We start from the raw sequence: 27,665 nt of genomic DNA on the forward strand, positions 1-27,665 counted from the left end.
CTGGGTGGCGCTCCTGCTGGGGAAGGGGAAGGGGAAGGACAGGGACGTTCTCAAAGCCCTCATCCTGGCTTTTCTCCAGGAGCCAAGCTCCCCAGGGCAGCAGGAAGGTGTTGTTTAAGAGAAGCATCTCCAGGGAGAATTTCTTTTGTGCGCTGGCTATTTCAGCAGAGTCGACAAGGAGCATAATAAGTGTGGAAAGATGACCTATTTTGTAGAAAAGCTGAATATTTCCCCAGATGCCTAGTGGCAGAGTGGTGCAGAATAGGTCTGTGAAATCCAGCAGGGCGGCCCGTTCCGAATGCACATAAGGAAAGCTCAGTCAAAGCAGGTGACTTTTTTCCCCTCCAGCTTGCAAATCTTCTTCCAGCCACGGGGTTCGGCTGCCCCCACCTTACCTGGATTCTCTGATGGCTTTCCCAGCTGTTGACGTTTCTGCAGAGAAGGGCCCACAGAGTGAAATCTCCTCTGGTTTGGCAGGAGTGTTCCTGTCTGCCTCTGGGCCACTGCTTCCTCGCCCCGCGGCTTTGATGAGGTGTTGTCTGGGTTCATTTCAGCTGTTAGTTTAGCAGTACCGAGGTAACAGCCTCAAGACGCAGGGGAAGCCATTCAGAAACTCCCTGTTACATTTACGTAAGTGGCAGTCAATTGGATTTTATCTTCCAGACAGAGGTAGTTGAGGCTGTGGCCCAGGGCAGCAGGCAGCTCGGGCCTCCTCGGTGGTGGCAGCACCACATTGCCCCGCCAGGGTCCACGACTGCTTTGTCGTGATGCTGCCAGGCGGGACCCGCGGGCTCCATGAGGCCTGCAAACTCAGCACTGCGCAGCCGTGGTGCAGCTGGGAAGCCTGCCCAGCGGCAGCCTGCCCGCGAGCCCTTCTGGCTAGAAGGGAGCAGAGACCGCCCCCCCCCCCGCCCCCCGTTCCGACAGTATTTGGCACTGAGTGGCATGTCTCAGTTTGGTATTGCGAAGTTAAGGTTTCAGTGGTTCACTCCAAAAACAGGCAAGGCAACGTGTGCCCCAGCCCCCAGCCCGTGCACAGTGCCCAAAGCCATGATGTCTGGCGCTCTGCTGGTAGTGGAACGAATCACCAAACTGTTCTCCTCCCGAACCAGCTCTGGCACACGTTCGCTGCGGACATCAGGCACTGAGCCTTTGGTGCGAACTCCTGGTCTGCTCTGGTTCGTTCCTGAAACCATTTGATTACTGCGCCCCTTGCTTGCGGTCCCTTCCTAAGATAAGTAAGTTTCCAAACAATGTAATTAGAAGTTTGAAGAGCAGCCCACATTTAATTTGTACGTATGGTTATTAAAGTAATAAGTACTTTTAAATGTTTTCCCAAGGGCATACCTGTTAATATATTCCTCCTGTACCTTTCACTGAGACAGTTCATCTCTGTCCTGCCTGCAGAGGGAGAGACACTGCTCAGAGCTGCTGAGAGACCGGTGGACACAGCATGTAGCTCTGTCCCCAGCACACAGAGGTGCTCGTGAAATGGCTGTGGAAGGAAGGGGGGGAGGAAGGAAAGCATTTAGCCTAGTGTCTGCCTTGCCTGGGAGTACCCTCTGACCTCTGGGGCAGGTGATCGTCCTGATTTGCTGCTCCAACCCTGCAGTGTCTGGGCCACCATCTCTGAGCAGCCCAGCCCATCTCTGCATGGTGCTCCCGTGTTCAGCGGGGCTGTCTTGCTGTATCTTCATATCCATCCAGCCACCTGGGGTACCACTCGTCCCGTCAGCATTGCATGCCAACTGTTCTGCACTGTCCAGCCAGTGGGTAGTTCTCTCTTGCCCACAGAATTGGGGTGAGGAACATCGTGCTGAAATCCTGAGCACCTTATTCCCTTCTCTGCCATCTTGTACCCTCATCACAATGGCCATGAACCACACCTTTGATCCGCACACTTCCTCTTCCAGGAATTTCCTTTGGAAAATACAGATGTGCAAAAAAGATTTATCCACAAGGGCGAGCACTGCTGCTTTTTTAAAATATAATACCCCAAAAAGGGGTGGGGGGTGGATATCGTAAATGTCTAAAATAAAGGCAAGTGGTTAAATTATGAAACATCTATACAGTGGCCTTAACTTTTCAAGCATCAGGAACAGTTCTGATTTAGATAAAAAGATGTGCATGAATGCTGTTAAGTGACAGCCAGGACGTGCAGTGTGATCTCATTTTAAAAAATATATCTAAAGGTCCGGGAAGGTACATGCCAAGGTGTTTAGAGTGGTTTTCACTGGATTTTACTGCTCTTCTTTTTGTTTCTTTGCGGTGTCTCATTTTTCTGTGATAGCACATATTGCTCTCGTAAGAAGAAAAAATAGAGGACCGGTGTTAACTTGGCACGCTCTTGGGAAGCCTTGCTGATCCCAGCGATTGCCGTCTTTTCTGAGTGCTCTCTAGTCTTCTGACTCGTAATATGCTTGCAAATTCTAGTGGATATCACTTCCAAGCCACAGATCAATAACTATCTTATTATCCCTTTTTGAGGACGTGATTTTTTTTCTGTTGTTCAGTCCCCTGGAACCTCCAGTCCACTGATGTTCCTCAGAGACCACTGACTTATCCTTTGCGCCCGGTGGCCCTCCAGACACCGACTGAGCTTGAAAGCACCAGGCTGCTCCAGCCGTCCCCTCACCTTTCTTACCCCTCAAATTCCCCATCACCATGTTATTCACTCCTTAGGGTTTGAGGATGGTTTTCCTTGAAAGAGGAGATGAAATAAAATAGTGGGTACCTGGTTTGTCTCACTCTGTAACCTGCATATAGTAGGGTTGGCAAACCACTTCTTAAATTGTCCTTACTTGTGATAAATGGCAGCTCATGGGCTCATGCTTTCCTGGCGATGTTCTTACTGGTGTGTCTCCCTCAGTTACATGCCCTTAAGATCTTCTCCTGGGAGGACTTGCTGCAGGGCCATGTTGATTTCTCTACATTCTGTCCCAAAGCCCCAGTTCCTAAGTTTCCTTGTCAGAACTTTTAGTGGCTGTTAGTTTTCTTTTAAAGAATATCTTCTCTCTCCTGAACATCTTCTACTTTAGTCCCAGATGATGGTATCCTCCCTTTTTTTTTCCTTATAATTTTTTTAGATGTTTAGGTGTCTGACCGTGTGCTCATTTCTCTTCCACCTATTCCAGAAAGATTTAAGGTAGCTGCAAAAATGCATGTAACAAAGTGAAAACGAAAGGGAAAAAGTAAGAGTGAATGAAAATACAGGATAGCAAAGTAGGGGGCAGCTGTGGGTGAGGCTTTGCATGAAGCGGAGATTCTGGATTTGGTTCTGAGTCAACAGTTTCCTTACGGACAACCTAAAAATAAGCTGGTTGTTCGAGGAGAGCCTGACTATTCCTTTTATGAATTTTTCTTTGTACAGAGGGCCCTGTAAGGTGCTGGGAACAGCAGAACAGCCGCTTTTCCGTGAGTTTGATAAGGACAGACTGTATGGCCATGTGAGGCAGATCCACTCATGTTTAAACCCCTAAAGTGTTTGGAAGTTGAGTGAGATGTTTCTTAAGAAATGTTCTTGTGCTGGGCGTCATGTGCCTTAGAGGCTGGGGACCTCGGGGGACGTCAGGAAAGAGGAGTTCCCCGACGTCCTGTCCAACCTGAGGGCCACCTGTGCCGAGGGTCCCTGTAACAAGCAGCTCAGCCCAGAGGCACCAGGATTGCTTTTTCCAACCTAGGAATGTCTTGTCAGCCACGTGGCAGGTTTTACTTAAGGAACAGGTGACAGTAGGTATGGGACACTACGCTGTAAGAGTCTTTTGCTTTTGTGGTGGTTATAAACTGATTTATAGCTCCATGTAAAGAATTTTTACCAAAGAACTTGTTTTTCTCCGTTTTGAAAAAAATTGACACAGTCGTATAAATTAGTACAGTAAAGCAGATGCATATTAAAACCAGCATGTAGGGCTTCCCTGGTGGCACAGTGGTTGAGAATCTGCCTGCCAATGCAGGGGACATGGGTTCGAGCCCTGGTCTGGGAAGATCCCACATGCCGCGGAGCAGCTGGGCCCGTGAGCCACAGTTACTGAGCCTGCGCTCTAGAGCCTGTGCTCCGCAGCAAGAGAGGCCGCGACAGTGAGAGGTCCGCGCACCGCGATGAAGAGTGGCCCCCGCTCGCCGCAACTAGAGAAAGCCCTCGCACAGAAACGAAGACCCAACACAGCCATAAACAAATAAATAAATTTAAAAAGAAAAAAAACCAGCATGTAATAAAACCAGAAATCTCCAGCTCAGCCCACAGTTTCAGGATGAGCCACGTGCAGAAATGCGCTGAGGCCTCGTGGTGCGGGGAAGCACCTTTTAGCGCCTGACATCTTCATCTGTCCGTCAGCACCAGGCTGACCACGTGCTTTATTTTCTACTTCGTCCCTTTTGAGAGTGAAAGGGGCACAGAGTTGCATCCGGACAAAGCCAGAGCCTGGAACCGACCCGGCAGACAGGGGCTGTGGTCACCTTGCCTTTAGCTTTTCTGTGTTTTTCAGGGTTTTTTTGTTTCTGTTTTTGTTTTTGCTTTTTTTTTTTGATTGCTGGGAAAGCCAGCTTATGGCCCTGCACAGCTGTTGCCTCTTAAAAACCAGTCTCTTTTCAAGATGTTTGACATCAGGAAGCATGTGAGAGTGGACAAGCCTGAGTCCATCGGCCAGCAGTTTAGCCACGACACTCGTGCAGAGAGAAGGAGAATTTTATCTGAAACACAGAACCCCGTATGAGCCGTGTGACTCTGACATCAGACCGGGAAAGCGCAAAGCAATTAAAAATAATTAATGATTTCTGAATATCAGCCTTCTCCATGCAGTTTTAATCTAGTCCTCATTTAAATTGGAAGATGGACATTTAATTATCAGTATTATGAAATTCATGATTTATATATTTCATCCAACTGGATAAAATTTCTGCCATCAGCTCTTCATCTTATTATGAAAGAAAATCTGTATATTTCACAGTGTGATCATTTAAAAACTCATCTGCAGCATACCAAACAACTGCAAACATATTTTCCTTTCATTTCTGGTGATTACATTATTTCTATCTTTTAATTAGGAAAAAAAAAAATCCCACCTGGAATATCGGAAATAAACTTAATACTGTAATGATCATAAAGCACTGCCGGGTCAGAAAATGAAGACCAAAGGGCTAAAACAATAGGGTGTGTGAGAAATGCTGTTCTTTTCTGTGTAAGGTGTTCTAACAGATAGCTGTTCCACATGTCACGTTTATGCTGCAGAGTTTGCGTGTGTGGGGTGTGTGTGTGTGTGTGTGTTTCTCCTTTTCCCATGCATGTGGGTGAGTGTCAGCCTGCGATTGGGTTGACAACCTCAAAGGAGAGGAAGGGCTGCCAGCTTCTAGTGGGAGCCCCGTAGTAATGTGAATCGCCCCCTGCATTCGCAGGTACCCCTGTGGCCTCTATGTCATTAATGGACATGTTCAAGCAGCTTTTGTGGCCTTGAACTTCAGACCCCTGCTTTCCTTTATCCTCCAATGAGGATTTTCAGACTCACCTAGGACTGGTTGGAGAGGTGGGGGGTGAGCACGTGGGAGGGAGGCAGGGATCCGAGGGAGGAACATCAGTTTGATGCAGCCCCAGATTATAGCATATGGGGAAAATTCCTCAATGAAGTGAAAAAATATTTACAATAACGGTGCTCAAATCAAGGAGGAAATAAGTCATTTTAAAGACATATAAATTTTTATCATCCCGTCTAACAGCCATTGCGTCCCTTGTCTATCCATCTATTCCTGCCCTGACAACAAAGGAAAACAGGATAAGAAAAAGCAGAAATGAATGGGAGCGGGTGGGCACTTTATTGCATAGTGTATCTGTACATCCTGACGTAAAGGTGCGGGTGACAGGTGGCCAGGTTTGCTCTGTACACAACCATGTGTGTGCTGTCAGGCGCTCACACGCTGCCTTGTTTCGATTGATGAATTGCCTGCTTTCTTGATTAAACCTTCCGTCACTTAAGAAACAAAAAGCCTGTGTTTAGATGGCAGAGTGGGACACGTCAAAAAAAATCTGTCTCCTTTACCTTTGTGCAGATGTTGGGCACAGACTGTAACATGTATTATTAAAATGAATGTGGCATTTACTGTGCATTATTCCTTTCCTGGGAGAAAGGACTGTAAATTATATGCTAATAATAAGCTTTAACCCTTTCGAAATGCAAAAGATTTAAGAGTGCAAATATTCATGTAGGCCTGGCTAATTGGACGTGCTTTCATACAGCCACTGTGGTCACTGAAGTTAATGAACGGTGTGTGCGGGCAGACACGCAGGGCGCTTGGGAACTCGAGGTGCTCCGCTCTGCAAGTGCCTCTGCTAGGATTTTGCGGAGAGAGACCCTGAAACCCCTTGGCTGGGCTCTGGGTCATCTTACGACAGATGAGGTCCGGAGCCATGTCCAGTCCCCCCGGCGCATCTTCTGGACCTGAGCATCAGGCGTGGTCCTCTGGTGTTCTCCTGTGTCCCCGCTTACGGGGCTGGCTGGGCTCGGGCCCGGCAGGTACCAGGTGTTGGTGCCTCGCACTTGCTGGACCTGGCTTATCCAATCCTCAGTCCAGTTGCCGAGGTGGCAGACTCATGTCCCCAAAGCACAGCCTCTCAGATCAGACCTTGCATTCTTTCCATACTTCACCTGCCCGGCGTTGGGGCTGTCGGTGGCCAGTCTCCACCTGTCTGGTGTCCCTTCCTCTGTGCCCAGCAGCCGGGGTCGCTCCCTGTGTCCTCACGTTTGTGTCTTTCTGTGCATCTGCCCCTGCCAGTCCCATGGCCCAGGTGGCCCCACCATCTCTTCTCCTTTTCTCTGTTGACCCATCCTTGAAGGCCTGCTCCTACACTACCTCTTCATGAAGCTTGTCTGCGTCCCTTCCAGTCGGGGCCGCTGGTCTCCTCCCACACTGCTTTGTGTTAGAGCGATTTCACCTGGGAGCATTCTGAGGCAGCAGAGGCTGTGTTCAGAAGAGACGATGGAGGCTGTCTCCAATCCTTTTTGAATCCATGAGGTTGTAATTAAAGGCAAAGAGACCAGAACGACTGTTTACTTCCCTGTTCATTCAGCAGATAGCGCTGCCATGTGCCAGGCGCCGTGTTCCCTCTTCGAGGGAAGCATGTGGAAGAAGGTTCAGCATGTGACTGACGGGGCGTTTGGGGTCAGAAGCACGTGTGGCCATCACGCAGAGCCACTGTGAATGGCCGCACCGCACAACGCGTGCGAATGGTTCCTGGCTGGAGCTGTGCAAGGGCCCTGCGTTATGTTACCCTGGGCAAGTCACTCAACACTAGTTATTCACCCCTGGAAGATAATGCAGTAACCGCCCACTGTCTTCCCAGGATTCTTGTGAGGATCCAGCATATGGACGAGTATGTTGTAAATCAGGAAGCAATGCGGGAATGTCACTTCCCTCCATCCTCGCCTCCCCTGCAGGGCTGTGGTCAGAGTAGGAGCCTCTCAAAGGTTTGATGAGAATTATCACTCAGGACACACTGGCGCATCTTCTTAGCCCCGTGCTCCCTTATATGATCTTATTTGTAAGATTACTTCTCAGCAGTCAGAGTGCTCTGAGTGCTCGGCGAAAACATCTTCCTCAGGCCAGAGAAGTTTGCAGTAGAGGCTCTGGCAGGGCTCGGCTTGGCATCCCCTGGAAACCGAGACCCACTGTCACGCATCGTCACTTAGGCGTTGGCTGCTTTCCGTGGCAGGCAGCCCATGAGCCCTTCTCGGGAAGGTGACAGGATGCTGGCTTGAGGGCGGGAAGGAAAGACGCGCTTGGCAGAGTGAGCTGGAGACTTCCATGAAATCTTCTAATGTGACTTTGCTGTTTTTGGAGGAAAAGTGCTGGTGGGCTGGCTGCCTTCCGCGCCAGGCTTTCATTTCTGCTCTTCCTGTGCTCCACCGGCAGGAGAAAGTTACGACTTTTTCCAGTTTCGTCATCGTGAAAAATAAAAATATTATTAGGTGACAGATACTTCAGTGCTCTTAAAAGGTGGCCACCCCCCTGCCGTGCCTTTAGCCTCTCTTCGGTTTTTAGGCACGGCAGAGTGTAGGCGGCGTTGGTTTAATGGGCCACGTCCCCCTCTTAAATCCTCCAGAGAGGCAGCTGAGAGGCAGCGGGAAGAGCCAGGGCAGGAGCCGGAAGAGCCGGGTGCAGGCCCAGCCTCTCCTGCTGACCAGCCCAGTGATGCCAGGCTCGGCGCCGAGCGTTTCTGGATCTAAATGCCCACGTCTCTCGACATCAGTAATTGCAATAACAACATCAGTAATTCAAATGTAACAGTAGTTCAGCTAATATTTTTTGGAAGTTTCCTCTGTGTCAACCGTTGTCTAGTATCTAAGGTAGCGGTGGTAACACCCACCTCCCAGGGCTGGGGTTGTGTGGGAAGGAGCCTGTGTGTTTTTCGGGTTGGGATACCTGAGGTGTTACTAGCAAATGTGTACTTATTGACTCCAGACTTCAGAGAAATTCCATCCAAACGCTGTCTTGACTATAAAGTTCCCAGACACGGACAATTTAGAGAAAAACCAACTTTCTGACACCTTTCTCCCTGCGTGTTTACCTTCTTTGTCTAGTTTTTAAGCAGAAATATGCCTCCATTTCCCCATCGTAATTCCCTTCCTGGCAGGCAGCATGATTGTGGTCCTTTCTGAAGGCCTAGCCAGGGAAATGCTGAAAACAGAGGGAAGACGCTTAATCCCAGCTCCTCATCTGCTCTTAGCACTTCTTAAGAGGTTTTCTCTGGGGCGAATGAAGTCGTCAGGTTTACCAAACACTCCTGCCTAGGAGCAGCTTATATCAGATTAGCCCTTTGTTTCTTTTTCTATCTCTGTCTATCCCTATGTCGCAATAATAGACTATCAGCTGAGAGGGGAAAATGATATAATTAAGGAAAATTCTTTAAACACGTTTAGGGAGCTGAAGTTGTTTTTGCTTTTATTAAAATGGATTGCATTAATTTATTTTAATAATACCTAGCCTTCTTCTAGCACTTACTGTGTACAAGACTCTGTAGTAAGCCCTTTCCATGCATTTTGTTATTTAATCCCAACAAATCCTTACCAAGAAAACCTTACAGAAAACCTTTAGGATTTGTCCTATTACTACTACTATCTCTATTTTACAGATACAGCACAGCTGCCCGTGTTGCTGAGTTCCTATGTTCAAGCCTTGTTTCGAGCCTCATAAAATAAGTATCTTTATTTTACAGGTGGAGAAACTGAGGTTTGAGAGAGTGATTTACCCACAGTTACACTGCCAGTAAGCGGGAGGGCTGAGATTCAAGCCCATCCAGACCCTAAGCTCCCAGCCCCTACATGAAGGACGCTCCTTCTGGCTGTGGACCATTTCCCTGCCTTGTCAACTGAAGTTGGAAGGACACACACACCCAGAGTGGCTCATGGTTTATTAGGTCTCAGTGTTGTTTCAATCTCAGATGATCCCTGGCCCCTCATCTCTGGGACCGCATCAGAGTGAGGGCTTTGATGCTTGACTGGCAGTGACCCCCAAGTCCGCAGGGCAGTGCCAGGAGTGGTGTGACTCCTGTTGGCCGTTGCTGGGCAGAACAGTGAAGAGGTGAGCACACAGCCCCTCACTGAAAGCTGAGTGACCTTAGGCAAGCGGCTTCACCTTTCTGGGCCTCAGTTTCCTTGTCTGTTAAATGGGAATGACAGTGGTTTGTAGTGAAGATTAGAACCGTGCCTGGTACATGGAAGGTGCTATAGATGTGTTGATTATGATTGTAGTTATTCCACAGCCCCTCCCTCCCGCCCCTTCTCAGATTCTTTCCCAACCAGGAAAGGGAATACTCCAGATGCTTCAAGGAACCTCCTCTCCATCAGTAGACAAGCCTACTGCTGGTCTTGTGTCGGAGACGGAGACCTTTGTCGGGGGCTAGGGTGGGGTGTGGAGCTCTGGGCATCTGGATGTCCCCTTGCTGTGGCCTTCCATCAGCCCTGTGGTGGCAGTGGGCAGCACAAACACACCATTTCACATCTTGGGACTGAACTGTAGGCGTCTTCTTCCCCTGTCCCAGCTTTCTGGACCCTGCCCACAATAGGGCTCTTATTTGAACTGACAGTCACCTCAGTGCCATCCGCTTTGAAGCTTCATTCTCTAGATTGGGCCTCCTAAGGTGCCAGCCTCTGCTGAGGTTACGGAGCCATTCCAGACCCTGTGCGACCCTCTCCTGAGCTCCTGTTCCCAGCTCCCGTCCTGCTGCCCCCACTGCCTAGGTTCTCCTGCTCCCACGTGGGCCCGGCTCCCAGGCTCCAGCCTGGCTGACTTACGACAGTAGTCACAGGGCATCAGCTTCCAGGTGAGCGTCTTTAAACTCCTGAAGGCTTAGTGAGTAAAGATGTGGGCGTCGGCAGAACTCGGGGAGAGGTTGGATGGCTGCACTGAATTCGGTGATGAGATCAGGAGTTATCCTCTGTCCGTCACACAGGATGTCAGGACGAATGCATTTAACTGCTAACATTAGGACAAAAGACATTCTGATCTGTTTTGTAGCAGTGAAGCCACCTTTCCTCTGGACAGAATACCTGAATCCATCCGTTGCTGTGCATTTGATGTTTGTGTCCTGAATACCCAATGCTTTTTTCCCTCTTTTTATAAATGGCCGGTGGTGGTCTTAACCTTTTATGTTTAAAAACACAATCTTCACTGCTCCAGCCCAGGGTTTGGATGGGATGTATTTATCACATACCCCGGAGGACGAGGCTCCTTACTCCTCAGATTTGTGTTTTGATTGTCTCTGAGATGGTGAGTGATGCAGAACTCTCCTCCAAGCTTGAGATCCTTTGTTAGAGCGCAGTTTCTCGCGCCTGGCTTGTTTTACAGTGTGAACGATCTCATGATCCACTGGCGAGGCAACATTCATAATTTTGAAGGAGAAAGGAAAGCGTGCCTCGTCGGCCCCAAGCATCGCTCCTGGTGACACACTTAGAAGGACTTAATCGCTTCCTGCCTGGAGGCAATAAACTCACCCATCTTTCTGTTCCATTGCCTCCTGTGTTTACCTTAAATATGCCCTATGCTAACAAAATGCCAGTGTCACTCCTGTCAGAGGGTCCTTTGGCTCATGAATTACACAGCCCCCACTCACCCTTCTTCTGCCAAAGGTGGTTGGACCTTTTATAGGCCCAACGTGGGCAGCTTCTTTGGCCATAAGCCTCTTGGCTATTCGTGTTGCTTATAAACTTTGGCCGTCTGACTGGTTTCCCAGTTCTAATAAGGGCGACCTGTCTTTGGTTACAATGTCTGGTTCAGTGCTCAGTTCTCTGCTGGAGTCCAGGGTCCGTCCCAGGAGGTTAGGACCACGAGCCTCATTCACTGGTGTGTGTCCAGGCAGGGCCCGGCCCGCGGGAGGCGCTCGGTGATATTTGTCGTTGAATTGCTTCTTGAAATCCACCCTTTGTATCCGCCCTTCCCAGCTGCGTGACTTTGGACAGTTTGTGTAACATTTCACTCGTCTCCTCTTCTGAATCTTGAGGATTAGGGATAATGGATGTGAAGTGCCTTGTACTGAGCGGGCCCCGCAGAGATGGCAGCTGAATGACTGTCACAGACACTGTCGTTCCAGGGAGCGCTGGTCTTAGTCACCTGCAGTAAGACCCCCACCTCCACCCCGCCTAAAATACAGTCAGGAGGGGCAGCTGGTCCACTAGGCAGGGCCAGAGGGGAACTCACAACTCACACCTGGAGGGACCCTGCCCAGTTCAGGGGACTTCTTGGTGTCATATAAGACCAACCCCCCATCCTAGCTCAGAAATTGGTAATTGCTTGAGATGTCAGTTTGTTACTGGGTAAAACAATTTAAAAGAGAACATCTCAACATTTAAATGAGCCTCCAATTTTCCCCTTCCCTTCTCATCAGATCAGCTCCGACTGAGAAAGGAGCATATCCGTGCTCAGCCCTCTAAACACTGTGACTTCTTTCTTCTTTGCCTTTTGGTTTGTGGCTCTTTCTTTCCTGCCCCTGTCATCCCAGGACCCTTGAGCCAGAGTCCTTACATAACTGTGAGCCAGGGCTTTGGTTTCAGGGTCCATGAGAGTCACACCACCCACCGAGCACACCGTGAAGGCTTCCCCGCGCTCCAGAGCTGCTGCCAGGCTGGGTCCCGGCTCCAGGGCTTGTGCCGAGGGCTGGCTCGGCAGCCACAGGACACACCATGCACTGAAGACGATCTTTCTTGGGGTTTGGGAGAATAGTTTAAACAACTTTCTTAGATGTCCCCATCTTAGGGGAGGAAGCCAGGGTATCTTTCGATGCTAAGGGACTGCTCCTTTCTTCAGACTACATTTTTTTAAAAAGATACTGTACCTTTTATTTGGATTTAATGAGGACAGACATTTTAATCAGAGGTTAGTCATTTATTTTTGCAAACTATTGTTTTGATTCATCATTTTTGCAGATAATTAAATGGTTCAGTTGGCACAGTGTGTCTACTTTATTAAAACAGGTAATTTTGGAAAAAAAGAGAGAGAGATGCTATTTTTTGGATCACTGCACAAGAATTGCTTTTATCTTCATCTTTGAGCATAGTTTCTGGTTGTTTTGCCAAAAGGCTCTCTCATGTTCAAGCATTTGGTATACTCTCTGGTCTGGGGGGGCTTGCCCTTGAATGATTGGGTTGTTAGCCTTTATGCCCTTTGAACCGGGAGGTGAAGAATAAATTCTGTGCTGTTACCTTTTAGAAAGACTCCTAGGTTTTAATTGGATTGGGGAAAAGAGCCTACAAGTTATGAACTTTGCAGAGCAGCAGTTCTTATGCTAAAAACAGATTAATTGTAGCCCTCGCAGTGGGTGGAGTTTAAAAGTCAGTTACTGCTTGTCCTATTATAATTTACACACCTAGGATTTGAAAAAGTCTGTCACTTGGTATAAAAATGAAAAGGTTACGTGTACTAGTTGGAGTATTCCTGTGACTTTTCATTTGTAAATGCTTTAGCTACACATATTTGTGTGTATGCAACTTGTAGCTGCGGAGTTCTACTATTACTACAGCTGTGAGCAAGATTCTTCAGGAAGAGTAACCTTTAAGATTTCATTCTTTAAATCCATAACCGCTTGGAATATAGTCCTTTGTCTGGCAGTTCATTCCACTTGTAGGCACCGTGGCAGCCCCTGCAGGGCCTTGGGGACACTCCACTCCCGGGTCATGAACCAGTAAGGGATGGCCCTTCAGGGGTCAATTTTTTAAAAACAAATTGCTCACGACGTTTGCCTTCTTTGATTTGCCCATGTTTGCATCCTGAATCCGTTAATTCACTCATTAAAAGGATTTATTTTAGGTGGACCAATTAAAACTTTGGAAGCTAATTTTTTGCTGAGTAGCGCAGACCTCTGGAAGCACAATTTATAACACAGCTTCTGCCCTTTCCCACCGAGAGCTGTCTGATCGTGCTGCAGTCCCTGGTGCTCAGAGTACGGAACCACTGTTCTTTGTCCTCCCGTCCCGGGAAGCTGCCGTGTGGGTGGGTGTCTCCGGGCCTCCGTTGTTTTATGGGGAACTGGCAAGTCTGAAAAACCCAGCCCAGCCCGGGAGTGGCTTGCAGGATTTGTTTGCTTGCATAAACCCCATAGTTTAATTTTTTTTTAATAGGAAGCTGCTGTGTAGTTGGGATATTTAAACAGTTATTAACCGAATGACAATTAACAGATTGCATAGACAGATTTTCTTTTGAAAACCTCTGAAATTGAGTACAGTTTGCAAAACTATCACGGCCTAGTAATGACAATGAATTTTGATTTCCCGGAACTGATATTAGACTCCTTATTAAACTATGTGCATCTGCTTTTAATTTACTCCAAATAATTGGAAAATGCAATGAAGCTTTCCAATTAAAGCACGGCTTTATGCTGTTTAATAATACCCCCATAATATTATAGCTTATGAAGTGACAGGTGAGTTGGTGTATGAATAAAACATAAAGCCAGCAATAAGGGACAGAAAACCGGAGACAGTTGTGGGGATTTTAAATGCTGGATGTAATTTGCATATATTAATCTCTTCTTTTCAGCCTTATCAGGCGTTCTTCAGTATTTGAAGTTAAAATAGCGTTGACAGGCGGGAGTACGCTTAGTTTTTTCAAGGATTTATTACTTGTATAATTTCTGATCTTTAATAAGCAGATATGACTGATCCTCATAGTTCTATAGAACTCGGTTAATTGTTCCAGATGGCGTGTACTGATTATGCAAAATTACTTTTCACACCATTTTTTTTGTGATGGAGTTTGGAGTAAAATTAAATTTTTTATAGCCTTCTTATCATACTGCTTTACAGTGGTTTTTCCACAGAAGTTGAATTTAATCTACTATATTACATTGACCAGCACAGTTGTTCTAATGTAGCATTTTGTGATTTGACAAAGAATAATAGAGCACATTGCTCATTGTTCATTACTGTGTCCCTAATAAAAAGGAGCTTCTGTGTATAGAGCATAGCTGTTATTTATGAAGAATGCCTAATTCATACAGTTAAAAATGCAAAATTGTACTATGTAGTAGTTCCTTTTGGGGAGAGAATATCTGGGAGAAGCAAATGGAAATAGGCTTGTTGCTACAGATTTTACATGCTAGAGGAGGGGTCTTCTTTTAATGACCAGAGTGTTTAAATTGTGCTACTTTCTTCTTCTGTGAAGGAAAAAAAAAAAAAAAGGCTAGATAATCTCATTCTATTAAGAGAGGTGTCACCAGTTGACTTGTCTTGATTTACATAATCCCAGAAGTCTTTCATAATTGAATAGCATATATAAAAGGTGGTTATACTTTGGTATAAAGTATCAAAAAAAAAAGTCTAAAAAGCTCCAATGATAATTCATCTCTAACGTTTTCTATAGCGTCCATTTTTGCAAAGCATCTTGCGCTGGTGTCAGATCCAAGTCCAGGCTGTGCGCGCTACCGGGTGACATTAATCTAGGCTTATCCGTGTCCAGGTTCTCAGATAACATTCTCTCTACAATTCAGCTGGTAGTGGGATATGATGGACTCAACATATGCACCCCAAAATGGGATTATAAGGCTCTTACCTTGATGCGGGGGTAGTTGCAGTTTCCTTCCTTTGGGAGAACTCCTCCCAAGAGCAGGGGGAAGGGGATAGATTTTTCTGTTGCATGAAGAATCCTGTTCGGGTGCATAGTATTTTAAGTACAGTACATAAAGAAGAAAAGCATTTCTAATGTATATAATCTGAAGTTTGACTTGTTTTCAAGAGGCCGCTGGGTAGTACATCTTATCAGGATTTTTATAGACTCGGGATATACATTTCTATTTCAGATAGAGTAGAATCCCTCACACAGGGAGACCCACAGGTCTTTCTGTGGCCTGACCGCTTGCTCTGGGTAGTTAGTTCAGTTCTGTGCGTCAGCACCTCACACCCGCCGCCGTCCTCCCGCAGGCCTTGAGAATGCTTCCTTGTTTGAACAGACTTGAGGTGGATTTGGATCTGTTTAAAAGGTTCAATTCCCTTAGCCCTGGGGGAATCAAACTTTTTAAAAAAAATATCCTTCTACTAGCAACACTGATTGCTGTTCACAGCGAGGGCCCCGGAGTAGAAGCAGGACTTCACTGATGCCTCCGTGACAGGCTCAAGGGAAACAGACAAACAGAAGGTTGCAGACCTCAGAGGTCAGAGGACGTCTGTCCAGCTGTCTGCTGAGGGTGGGAGCACACGGTGCAGGGCAGGGGTGCTGTCTGGGAGCGTGGGCTCTCCAGAGGGCCCAGGAAAACAGATTCAGTTAGATGCCCAGATGTTACCACTGCCAGTGTTGTGTAGATTGTACTGTATTCTAGTCTTCAAAATATTTTTGGTTAAGGTCTACTTTGTTTTTTTTTTAAAGACAGTGAAATAGAGAGAAAGCCTTTTTTTTAAATTTTTTTTATTTATGGCTGTGTTGGATCTTCGTTTCTGTGCGAGGGCTTTCTCTAGTTGTGGCAAGCGGGGTCCACTCTTCATCGCAGTGCGCGGGCCTCTCACTGTCGCGGCCTCTCTTGTTGCGGAGCACAGGCTCCAGACGCGCAGGCTCAGTAATTGTGGCTCACGGGCCTAGTTGCTCCGCGGCATGTGGGATCTTCCCAGACCAGGGCTCGAACCCGTGTCCCCTGCATTAGCAGGCAGATTCTCAACCACTGCGCCACCAGGGAAGCCCTATACTTGTTCTTTTAAGAAAAATACATGAAGTGAATCACATATATACATACATATTTTTCTATGGCTTGCTGGTTTTGGCTAAATAATAGAGCTCTTTTCCATGTCGAAGGGTACAGGTCTATTTATTCTTCTTAATGGCTGGGTAGTGTTTCATTGTTGATTGGTTTTGTTTTTTTTTGAACAAGTCTTCTCTGGATTTTGAGGTCGTTTCCCTCTTTTTTTTTTTTTTTTTTTTTGCTATAGCAAATAAAAATGCTCAGTGGACATACATATCCTAATATGCTATTGTAAGTACTGTGTATTTGTAGGCTTAATTCTTAATAGTTAATTGTGGGCTAGATACTTTGTATCTAGTCTAGTCGTGAAAGAAGTTAAATGGTAAGGTAAATATATTTGGCCGCCTGTAGAACTGGAATGACTAATTAAACCAAACGTAAAGAAATGTGATTCGGAGCCCAGAGCACTTTCAATAAGCAGTACTAACTAAATTCTGTATTCGCTGTACCTCCAGAGTACTTCAAACACTTCAAACCTTTTGCATGCCCTCTTTTGTAAACTCAAAATGTATTTTGTGAAAATTATATGAAAAAGAAAATGCATAAATCAGACATGATTAAAAATATTTGTTCTAACACAGTAATAATTTGGTAGTAATGCTTTCATCAGTACAGCTTAAGGCTACATTAAGTGGACAGACTTTATATGGGTTCTCTAATTTTAATCTTCAAAATGCTATCTAATGTCTCATTAAGACTTGCATATAATGTATCTTAAGTACAGTCATTAAATATAGTTTAGGGAGATTTATGTTCAGATATTGCTTAAAGATGTTTTAATAGGCCCATTTACTCTGATGATATTAATGAGCTCTTAATACAGACTAAGCTTCTAAAACTAATGGTAACGACTCCAGCCTGAACACAACAATTTGGGCTTAGAACCTGGTTTGCACAAGAGCCCACAGGTTAGCCCTGCTGACACGCAGGGTCAGGGCAGACCCTCTGTGGAGCCTTAAGTTTTGGAAAACGGTCTCCCCTGACTTGGTCTGACTGCTGACCCAGACGACTCCCTCCTTCTGCCAGCCCTGAGCACAGTCCCACACCGTGCACAGGACATGTGCTAATTTGGCCGGATCGTCTGTCTCCAAGGTCATCTGAGTGGCATCGACGCCCTTGGCGTTATCGCTGGGGCACGGGAGGGTTAAAGGGGGCTGTTGCTGTGCTTCTCCTGGAAGCATCTGCCAGGTAAGGTGTGCACAGCCTGGCAGCGTTACGTGAACAGCTTCAATCTGCCATAAGTGAACTGTAAAAGGTCGCATGGGTGTGCTTTCGTAGGCATTCCCAGTGACTGAAATATACGTAATCAAGTGGTCCTGCAAATTCAGAATTGGAAAGAAAAACCCAGCTCACCAGGAGTCCCTGTGTGCCCCGCGCTTGTGCACAGTCGTTCCCCAGGCCCCACTTCTAGACGTGTTGCAAAAAAGTCTCTATTGGTATTTCCTTTTCTTTCAGAGAAATGTTGAAAAGCACTTTTTTTTTGCGGGTGGCGGGGGGGGGGGGCTTTCAGTTATTTTAGGGGAAGAAAAAAAAAAGAACCTATGAGTTCAGAGACTTTTCTAATTACTAAATTGGTTTGTTATAAAAAGATAATAGCAAATTTCTTCTTTTCATAATTGGACGTTTCTTCCCTGTAGGCTAATGCATGCACAGCCCCTGCGTGCACAATAAGTTGTGCTTCTGAAAAGCCATAACTAGCTAATAACAGCTACAGTGTCATCAGAGAGTAATGGTGTGCTGATTAGCATAATTAATGACAAATGGTGGTGCAGAATTGGTGGATTGGTTTAGCGGATGATGAATGTGGCGAGGCCTGGTCTGGGACCTGCCAACTAGGCCTCGCTGGCTGTCAGCCCTTCTGTTCTCGCCGAGGCAGCCCTCATTAGTCATGATGGGAGGTGCCAGTTTGTATTCTGTTTGGAGCACAGAAAACTTAATAATCCAAGCAAATGTGGCTTTCCCATTTTCCTCTGTTTTTACTCCCAAAACTCTCTTCTCGCCTGTTCCCACCATGGCTGATCCATGAGCACACAGGTCCTTCGAGACGCTGCCCTGATCCTTGAAGGGGGAACACAAGGTAGCGTAGTGGAGGGACACGTGTCGCCCGGCTCTCCTCTGACCATAGATGAATTACTTCCGCTAGGAGGACTTCTGCTTGTGACTCTGTTTATCTGGGTATTTATAAGGGGAAAAGAAATGAACTCGGTAAGCTATACATTCTGTCCTGAAATCTGACTAGCACATTTATCTTTGACTTGATTAATCAGACCTAATTTGCATTCTCAAATGAGACTGATAAAAGTGGATTTACCTTTTAACCTTTAGAGGGGAAAAGTATTTCTCTGCAAGGTTTCTAGGGCTATCTTTCCTTAACTGATAAGAAGCAACTCCTTTATCAATAAAGATGAAAATCCTTAATTTGCATTAGTGAATGAGACTAATTATTATATAGTTAATTAGCATCTGGAAATGAGGATTATCTTAATTACAAAGCACAATTTCCCTAACAGCTACAAAACTGTAAGTTTGATCCGTGTGGAAATTGGTAACTATTATTATGTAATTAGTGATAACATTAATAGTACAGAGTATTTAGACATCATTTGCATATGCAAATGTAATTTACCTGAGCCAAGCAATTGGACCATTAATGATTAGAACATGACAGAGCTGAGTGAAAGTTCTAGATAGCTAAATGGTATCCATTATGCAGAGTATCTAAATAATTGTCGTCGAGTAGGTAAGGACCTTTTATATTTAGATGGTCAGAGTGGTTTTTGTTTTAAGAAGAATCAGGAGTGGGAAGGTTAAACCAGGACACTTCACTGCTTAGGGAAATAGCTGGCCATATAGTCATCTCCTTGACTCTGATTTCCCCATGCTTCCCAATATCCCTTGAATCTTAGATGTACTTTCCCTATATATTTTAACATTTCTGAATATTGGCTCTGTCTTACAATTGATGTGTACTCTTAAGACAGTTATACACACACATGAGCGTAGTGAATTACGAAGTTGATGGTGCAGCTTACAGTTCACAGGGGAAAATTCAGGGCTTTCTGAATTTTATCTGTGTATTCCTAGAGTCTCCTCCCTTCAGAGCTGCTTCTTTATCTACATCTCCTCTGGTACCCATCTACTCCCTCCTCAGGCTGTAGCAGTGTTTCCCAGAAGATGGGGTGCATGCCCGTGAGGGAGTGTGAGATGCGGATGGCCTTTAAAGTTATTTTATTTCAACCATAATAGCACCTCAACAGATAGTACTGTTGAGAATAAGATTAAAGCAGGTGTATTAATCAGTCTTTGCTGGGTAATGTTGCAGTCAGCAAACAACCCCCCAAACCTTAGTGGCTTACCATACCACCATTTTGTATGTCACTCAAGTTCCAAGTTGGTGACTGCAGGTTAATGCTCCATATGTCATCTCCATATGTCATCTCTTTCTGGGACCCAGGATGAAGGAGCAGCTCCCATCTGCAACATGCTGTTCTCAGAGTAGAGGGGAAGAGCAGGAGACCTGGAAGAAACACCCAGTGGCTCCGAAAGCCTCTGGTCAGACATGGCAAGGCGTCCAGCCATCCTCCTCCCCAGGAGGCCCTGACCTCCCGCCTCTCACAGGGAAGTGGGAACACACACCCAGGAATGGTAACTTTGAGTTTTAAAAAGTAGTTCAGAAAAATTAAATTTAAAATGATAAAAATAAAATAACATTTTTTTAATTTAAAAAAATTTTAAGTGAGTTTTCAGGTGTAAAGAAAAATATAAAGTCAGTAATAATACTGGAAAAAAATAAGTGAATCTGGGACATATGAGATACTGTTTCCTGAAGTGTGGGAAACATTGGCCTAGAGTGTCTGCTGCTTATCTTCAGCTCATCAGGAGCTTGAATTCTCCTGGGATGGTTAGGGATTCGCTCAGGGATTTTCACAGGTGTCCCAGTGTGGCGGAAATAGCACCGCCTTCTGGGATTTAAGGCTCATTTTGACCACTTCCAAACTTGAGGAAGTCGCTTCCTTTGCCTGGGGTTCAGTTTTCCCAGCTGCAAAATGAAGCTCTTGAGCCAGGTGGTCCTTCTTGCTGCTCGGCCCTCCCACCACCCCTTCTGAGCACCTGTTGGGAGCCAGGCACCTGCAGGGACTGGAGCAGAGGTGCTCCAGAAAGTTCTGCCTCAGGGCTGGTGGGACTCAGCGGTTCCTATAAGAACCTAAGAAAAAGTTTGTTGCTAGACAGAACAGTTCATTGATATTTTTTATCAAAATAGACACAAACTTCTCTGATTTATAAAAGTAGAAAAGTTGGAAAATATATAAAAGCATAGGGAAGAAGATAAGTATCACTCATAATCCTGTTATCCAGAGAAACAATTATTTTAGAGTATATATCATATATATTTATATATAAAAGTATATTCCTACCTAACCATCCATTATGGGTTTTTATGTTAGATTTATTGAGGTATAATTTACATACAATAAAATTCATCCTTAATTTTATTGTGTATTTATTAAAACTATAATGTGTGCAGTTAATGAATTTTGACAAATGTCAAATCACATGATAAATGTCATGTAACTACCACCAGAAGTAAGATACAGAATTTTTCCATTACCCCCCAAGGTTCTCTTTTTCCTGTTTCCAGTCATTTCCTGCACCTCCCCCCAAGTCCCTGGCAGTCACTCATGTGTTTCATGTACCATAAATGGAATCATACAGTGTGTAGTTTTGTTGTCACTCGGTGTAATGTTTTTGAGATTCGTTGTTGAACGTATCAGCAGCTCCTTTTTATTCCTTAGAATGTCCGCTCCATCTGGAGACCCGCTCCTTTTTACTCATCATTTCCAGACCCTTCCTCAGGGCGAATTGAACGTTTGCACAGTCTTCCTCATGGATCCAGTGCACTTTTCCTAACCAGTCCTCTGTGACTGGATACTTCTCTTGTCTTCACTTCTCAAAGTTATACTTTGGTGAGCATTCCTTTAGATAAGTCTTTGTTCCTTAGGTTAAGTGTGCATTTTTAAACATTTTGATGCATAATGACAGATTGCCCACCAAAATGGTTGAATCCATTTACACTTCCACCTAAGCCTTGCTTTCCCTGAAGCCTTTACCAACTGGCTGTTGTTTTCCCAACTCCTTATCAATTTGGAAGGTGAGATAGTGAGCGGGCTGTTCCCCATGTGGCTTGGCCCCCTGGATCCCTCCAGTCTTTTCCTGTACCCGCCCTCCCTCTCTTCTGTTGAAGTCCAGCTTTTGCTTATTGAGTTGCAGCAGCTCCCTAAGGACAGGGTCTTTAAGGACATGCTGTCATGTTACTACTGCCTTTTTCCAGTTTGTGGTTTGACCTTTAATTTTGCTTTTCCTTTATTTGTTGTGCCTTTGCCCATCACATTTTAGAAGGACCTTCTCTATCTCATGATATATTCTGGTACCTTCCTTTTCTTTAACATTTAAATCTGAATTTCTTCTATAACTTGATATATGACATGAGATAAGGATCTATGTTTTCCCAAATTATTTATCATTGTCCCGGTGCTACTTATTAAATAATCTTGTTTTACCAACTTACTTGAAAACAATCTTATATTAACCTCCTGTTGTCTACTATGATATATTTTGTGGCTTATGTCCTGTTCCATTGGCTTGAATGCATATTCTAATGAGAGAATCACACCTCTAAGTATTATACATGTGTATGTTTCGATATCTTGTCTTATTATTCTTTGTAGTTGATTTTCAAAATGTTCCTGGTAATTCTTTTTTTTTTTTTTTTTTTTTTAATAATGAAGCTGCTTTTCTTTTTTTTTTTTTAATTTAGGGAAGGCTCTTTTATTTATTTATTTATTTTTATATTTATTTTTGGCTGTGTTGGGTCTTCGTTTCTGTGCGAGGGCTTCCTCCAGTTGCGGCAAGTGGGGGCCACTCTTCATCGCGGTGCGCGGGCCTCTTCACTATCGCGGCCTCTCTTGTTGCGGAGCACAGGCTCCAGACGCTCAGGCTCAGTAGTTGTGGCTCACGGGCCTAGTTGCTCCGCGGCATGTGGGATCTTCCCAGACCAGGGCTCGAACCCGTGTCCCCTGCATTAGCAGGCAGACTCTCAACCACTGCGCCACCAGGGAAGCCCTGTTCCTGGTAATTCTATCTCAATTTTTTACCCAGTTGAAATTTGGAATCACTTTAAGTTCCAAGGAAAATACTTTCAAGATTTTGACTGAGAAAATATTGAAATTATATTAATTTGGGGAGAATGATCATCTTTAAAATACTTGATCTTTCCTTCTAGAAACGTAATATGACTCTCCATCCATTCAAATGTTCTTTTATATCATGCAGTAAAGTATTATAGTTTTCTTCCTGATTATCTAATTCCTAGGTTTTAAATTTGTTGTTGTTGTTGCTTTGCCCATTATGTTTTAACTGGGGATTGCTTATATATATTTTAAAAGCTACTGTTGGTTTTTGAATATTCATTTTGTAACTGGCCACCTCTCTGTTTGCTTGTTATTTCCAGTAGCTTCCAACTGATTACTTGGGTTTTCTCTGTAGACAACGTCATCTGCAAATATGATTTTGTCTCTTCAATAATATTTATACCTCATTTCTTTTTCTTGCTTTATATTATTGGCCAGAATATCCAAAGCAGCAAATGATAGTAGCAATAGCTTGCATTCTTATCTGGTTCCCGACCTCATTTAAGATGTTTCTAGTGTCCTGCAGTCAGGTTTAAGGTAGGCTAGTAATTTAAGAAAGAGAGTTTGATCATGCTAAAGGAATGATTCTTCTACTTCTATTTTCCTGGGAGGTTTTTTTTTTTTTAACTTTTCATTTGTTTTTTGTTTGGGGGGTTTTTTTGTTGGCCTCACTGCACGGCGGCATGTGGGATCTTAGTTCCCCGACCAAGGATTGAACCTGTACCCCCTGCATTGGAAGTGCGGAGTCTTAACCCCTGGAATGCCAGGGAAGTCCCAGTTTTTGTTTTGTTTTTTTAATTCAGAGCTAATTTCAAGTTCATATAAAAATAACTTCAGAATCTATCAATGTATTATTGTATTCATACTCGTTTAATTTATTGATATGAATCCTTTTATTTTGATGATTTAGCATTTAGAAAATTATTGCTATACTTCTGAAATAAATCTTACTTTCCTATGGTGCATTATTCTTTATGGTACTAGATTTGAGCTGCTGTTATTTAAGTTAGGATTTTGGTATTTTATATGTGAGGTTGGGTTTAATGATTATTAAGATATTTTTGAGTGATCTAAGAATCAGTTTTTTCTTTCAAATAAAAGAATATTTTTAAAATATTTTAATTTCTGTTCTTGGGGGGAAAAAGAAAATGAAAAAACAATACCCTGTAAAAACTAAATGGAGTCGGAAGCATTTGGGGGAGATAGGGGTGCTTTGGGAGGAAGGACAACAATTTCAATTTCTTTCACGGTGATTTTTTTTCAGGCTTTCTGCTTTTTTTGGTCAGTTTTGTTATTTACATTTTCTTTGAAAGAAAAATCAGCCCTTTCACCTAAATGTTAAAGTTTGGTGGTACAAAATTGCACCTAAGAGTTTATTTTGATTTTAAAAGTAACATACCTGTGGTAATATATATCACAAATGGGCTTTTTTCTTCCTTTTTCTTAGTTATCCTTACTAAAGACTTGTTTTATTTATCTTTTCAAGTAACCAGTTTTTTATTTGCTTGTAAAGGCATTAGGATTTTGCTTTACATTTCATCATTTAGTTTTATCTTTATTAGTTCCTTTTTTCTACTTTCTTATGGCCTATTCTGGGTTTTTTATAGCTTCTTGGGTTGAAAGGTCACCTCATTTGTTTTCAGTTCTTTTTGATTTTTTGTAAAAAGTATTTAAAGCTATGTAAATATTCTTGTGTATTGCTTTGATGGTAGTCTGATATATAGTACTCACATTTATAAATACATAATAATTTTAGTTTTGATTTCCTCTTTGACTTAAATAATAGAAAACTTTTTTCTGAGTGATTGGGATTTTGTTTAATTAATTTCTAATTTTATTGCATGGTGGTCAGAGAATATGACCTCTATAATTTTTTTATTTTTTCACATTTATTGGGTCTTTCTTTGTCATCTAGTACATGAACAGTTTTAGTAAATGTTCCATTGTCACTTGAAACTATGTCTTCTTTCTGTGAGGCACAGTGTTTGACATACACGCTACCGTTCTTTGATCAAATAGGAAGAATGGATCCATATCCATATGCATATATACATCCATCCATCATGTTTGACCAAAGATGGTAGTGTTTATTGTTTTTTAAATTTCTTCTTGTGTCATTATCATTTCGATCATCGGTTTTGTTTTTTTCAAAGTAGTGTTATTCAGGCCGTGAAGGTTTATGGTTGTGTATCTTACCTTTCATCAAAATAAAATTCCCCCTTTTTGTTCCAGTTTGTGTTTGGGGCCTTAAGTTCTATAATGTTCTTGTCCCACGTTGGCTCTCGAGTTCTTAGCACGGGCCCTGAGGCTGTGGGCTTGGTCACTCTTCCCTCTGCTCTGGCCGGTAAGTCTCCGCAGGGTGCTGCCCACAGGGGCCTTGCTTTGGGCTTCCTCCTGCCCCAGAGAGCCTTCCCGTCCCCTCCACATCCTCACCAGCCCCTGCCCTGCACCCTAGCCCCAGCTCTTCCCAGAAGCCATTTATCCCTGGTGACTCCTGTTGCCCCCTGGTTCCTTCTACAAGTGCGTCCAGCCCACCTTTGTACCCAGGCGTGAGCACAGTCTCTCAAGTGTCCTTCACGTGCACGCCAGCTGCCCTGCATCGGCTTCGTCCACTGCTTGCAGACAGGAACTCTGGTCTCGGAGTCTCCCAACCCTGGCACACGGTACCAAGTCTAGCCCTGCTCAGTCTTTCTTTGCCACACAGTTACCTTGTTACTAAAGGGGCTGATTGCTGCTACTGGTTATTCTGTGCTTAGAGAGCAATCCTGAAACACCAACTATTTCATCTTTCAAAAATTACTTTAAGACCTTACTCTAAAACTTTGATCATCGGAAGTGCTATTGAAGCCTTGCACATTCCCTGGCGATACTCCAGGGACACACACAAGAATACCAGGCGCGGGGCAGGGGCTGGGTAGGGGAGAGCGCGGGCGCTTTGGAGACCCCCGCCGTCCAGTAACTTGCAGCTGCTCTCATTCAGGCTCGCAGGGCTCCCTGCACCCGTGTCACACTCGGGCTGTGAGAATTCACGAAGCCGTCCACTCATTCAGCAAGCAGTCACTGAGAAACTCCTGAGGGCCCAGCCTGGGGGCCAGGTGTGGTAGGTGACACACACAGTGCCTGGCAGACCCTGGGGACAGTGGGCAGGTGCTCAGAGTGTATCGCCCACCACACTGCTGTGACCCACCACCAGAAACGTTCGAATCACACGCGGGGAATCAGACGTGTTCGTCAGCTTGTGGATGTGTCATTGAAGAAGGTTCGGTGGCCACAGGCACACAGCGCCACGTGCAGAGTGAACCTGGCAAGTGGGGACGGCCCCAGAGAGCCGCGGGCCCTCTCTCTCAGGCTGGGTGTCTGACAGACAGTCACGGCCTCCCTGGCTTCCTGTCATTAGCGTGGTTTCGGATGAGAGTGGATGTGCCCCAGCGCCTCCCCGCTAAGGCTCATTTCCACAGGAAGGCAGAGGCTCATCCTTCATGGTTAAGAGCAAGGAGAGCCTATAACTGGGGCAGATTTAGACACTTCCTACCTTTCCTGCCCGGAGACCCCAGAATTTTCTGAACCTGGAGGGCCTGGCCTGGGCCCAGTAAGCCCTGAGCCCTGTGGGCGGCTGTGCCTGGGCTGGGATGACTGCTGTATCGTCGCCCACACTGAGAAGGGCTGGCTCCTCTCCTCCTTGGACCAGCCGTCCCACGAAGGAGCAAGCGACACGCTTCTGTTTGGTTTCAGGAATAATAATATTCATTGAGTGAAATTGCTTTCCTGCAGGAATTTATTTAACTGTTATTCCCATTTTATAAATGAGGCACAGAGGTTCAGAGAGGTTAGTGGGTTTCCCAAGGTCAGACAGTAAATCACGGCAGTGCCCCAGGGTGCGTTCACGGTGCCTTCTGCAGAATTCCGTCGCAGCCTTTCACCATCTCCTCCTGGTTTCAGGTTTCTTTCTCGTTTCCTAGACTGGATACTCCATGAGGAAAGTGCTTGGCCTTGTCAGTCTTTGTACCCCCAGCCTCCTGATGTTTATAGCTTTGACTGAGAGGGCTCTGCGGTCAAGTTCATACCGCCTTTCGGTCTCCCCTCCGGCTGACAACCTGCGCCACAGCACAGCGGCAGCAGAGCGGCCCAGGCAGGGAGGCTCACGAGGTGGTGAGCACTGCAGGTTACCTGCCTTGTGTAGAGCCAGGACCCCAGGCCCTCCCTGGGAAGGAAGGCCTGGCTCCCAGGGAGGTGGTGGGGAAATTCCATTTCCTCTCATTAGGCAGCCTAACTGATGGCCTGCTGAGCTTGCAGATCTGTCCAGGGACTGGTGGACTCTCCCGCGTGCTCCCAGAGCAGCCTGGGAAGCCGGCCCCCGGCGGGGTGGCACAGATGGCAAGCCCAAACGACAAAGTAAACTCCAATATGTCTTGGAGACATTGTCAGCCTGCAGCTTATTTGTCATGTCACAGCAGCCTCGTGGATCAGGGACGCCCCCCTCCCTGTCCTATTCCCGCCCTGTGTGAGGATTATTTACAGGAAACTGGTTTTTGTAGGTTGGGGGGAGGGCAAAGCGACAGAGCATTTCCAGAATAGACATTGGTCATTTTCTTTCATGTTTGGGAAGTGAATAATAATAACAAGAACAAATACTTAACCTAGCATTTATGAAGTGTCGGCCCCTATTCTGAGTGTTTTACCTAAACCATTTCTATACTCGTAACAGCCCTAAGGGGTGTAAGTATCATTAATCCCAGCTTACAGATGCAGAAATGAAAGCACAGAGAGCTTAGTTAACTTACCCATAGTCACACAGCTCAGGCAGGCTGGTCCAGCAGCTGCTCAGTCGCCACACTCCAGTGGCCAGTGTGTGGTGGAGGCTGAAAGGGCACTTGCCCCTCACTCGGGGCTGGCACCCGGGGCTAAGGTCACTAGGGCAGCTGCCTGTGGGTGCAGACCAGCCGCTCCTTTCAGCCTGAAATGCGAGACACTAAGGTGGGGGTGTCTGGACCATCAGGCCTTTGTTCCACCCCAGGTTGTGGCCTGGCTCCTCGCTGGTGACATCTTCGCATCACTGGAAGGGCAGGGGTCGAGTCTCCCCCAGCTCTGCCTTTCACCCCAGACCGTGATCAGGAGGCAGGCCCCTCACCATCTGGGCCTCAGTTTCCTCAGCTGTAGAAACAGAAATGGAGGCACGAAAAGCCTCCTCAGAGAATGCAGTGAGGATTCAACGAGGTAAATGGCCTGGCCCACAGCAGGAGCAGAGAGTGGGCCGGGGGCGGCAGCGAGGAGGA

At 45.5% G+C, this 27,665-nt stretch overlaps 1 protein-coding gene across 5 annotated transcripts in view; it reads left to right on the forward strand.

The window, feature by feature from the left end:
* MVB12B (multivesicular body subunit 12B) overlaps positions 1-27,665 on the forward strand; it is a 213,123-nt gene that overhangs the window by 108,420 nt on the left and 77,038 nt on the right. The gene's annotated exons all lie outside the window — the stretch shown is intronic.

Source organism: Balaenoptera borealis (assembly GCF_965194805.1).
Source record: "Balaenoptera borealis genome assembly, chromosome: 8".
Taxonomy (NCBI): Eukaryota; Metazoa; Chordata; class Mammalia; order Artiodactyla; family Balaenopteridae; genus Balaenoptera; species Balaenoptera borealis.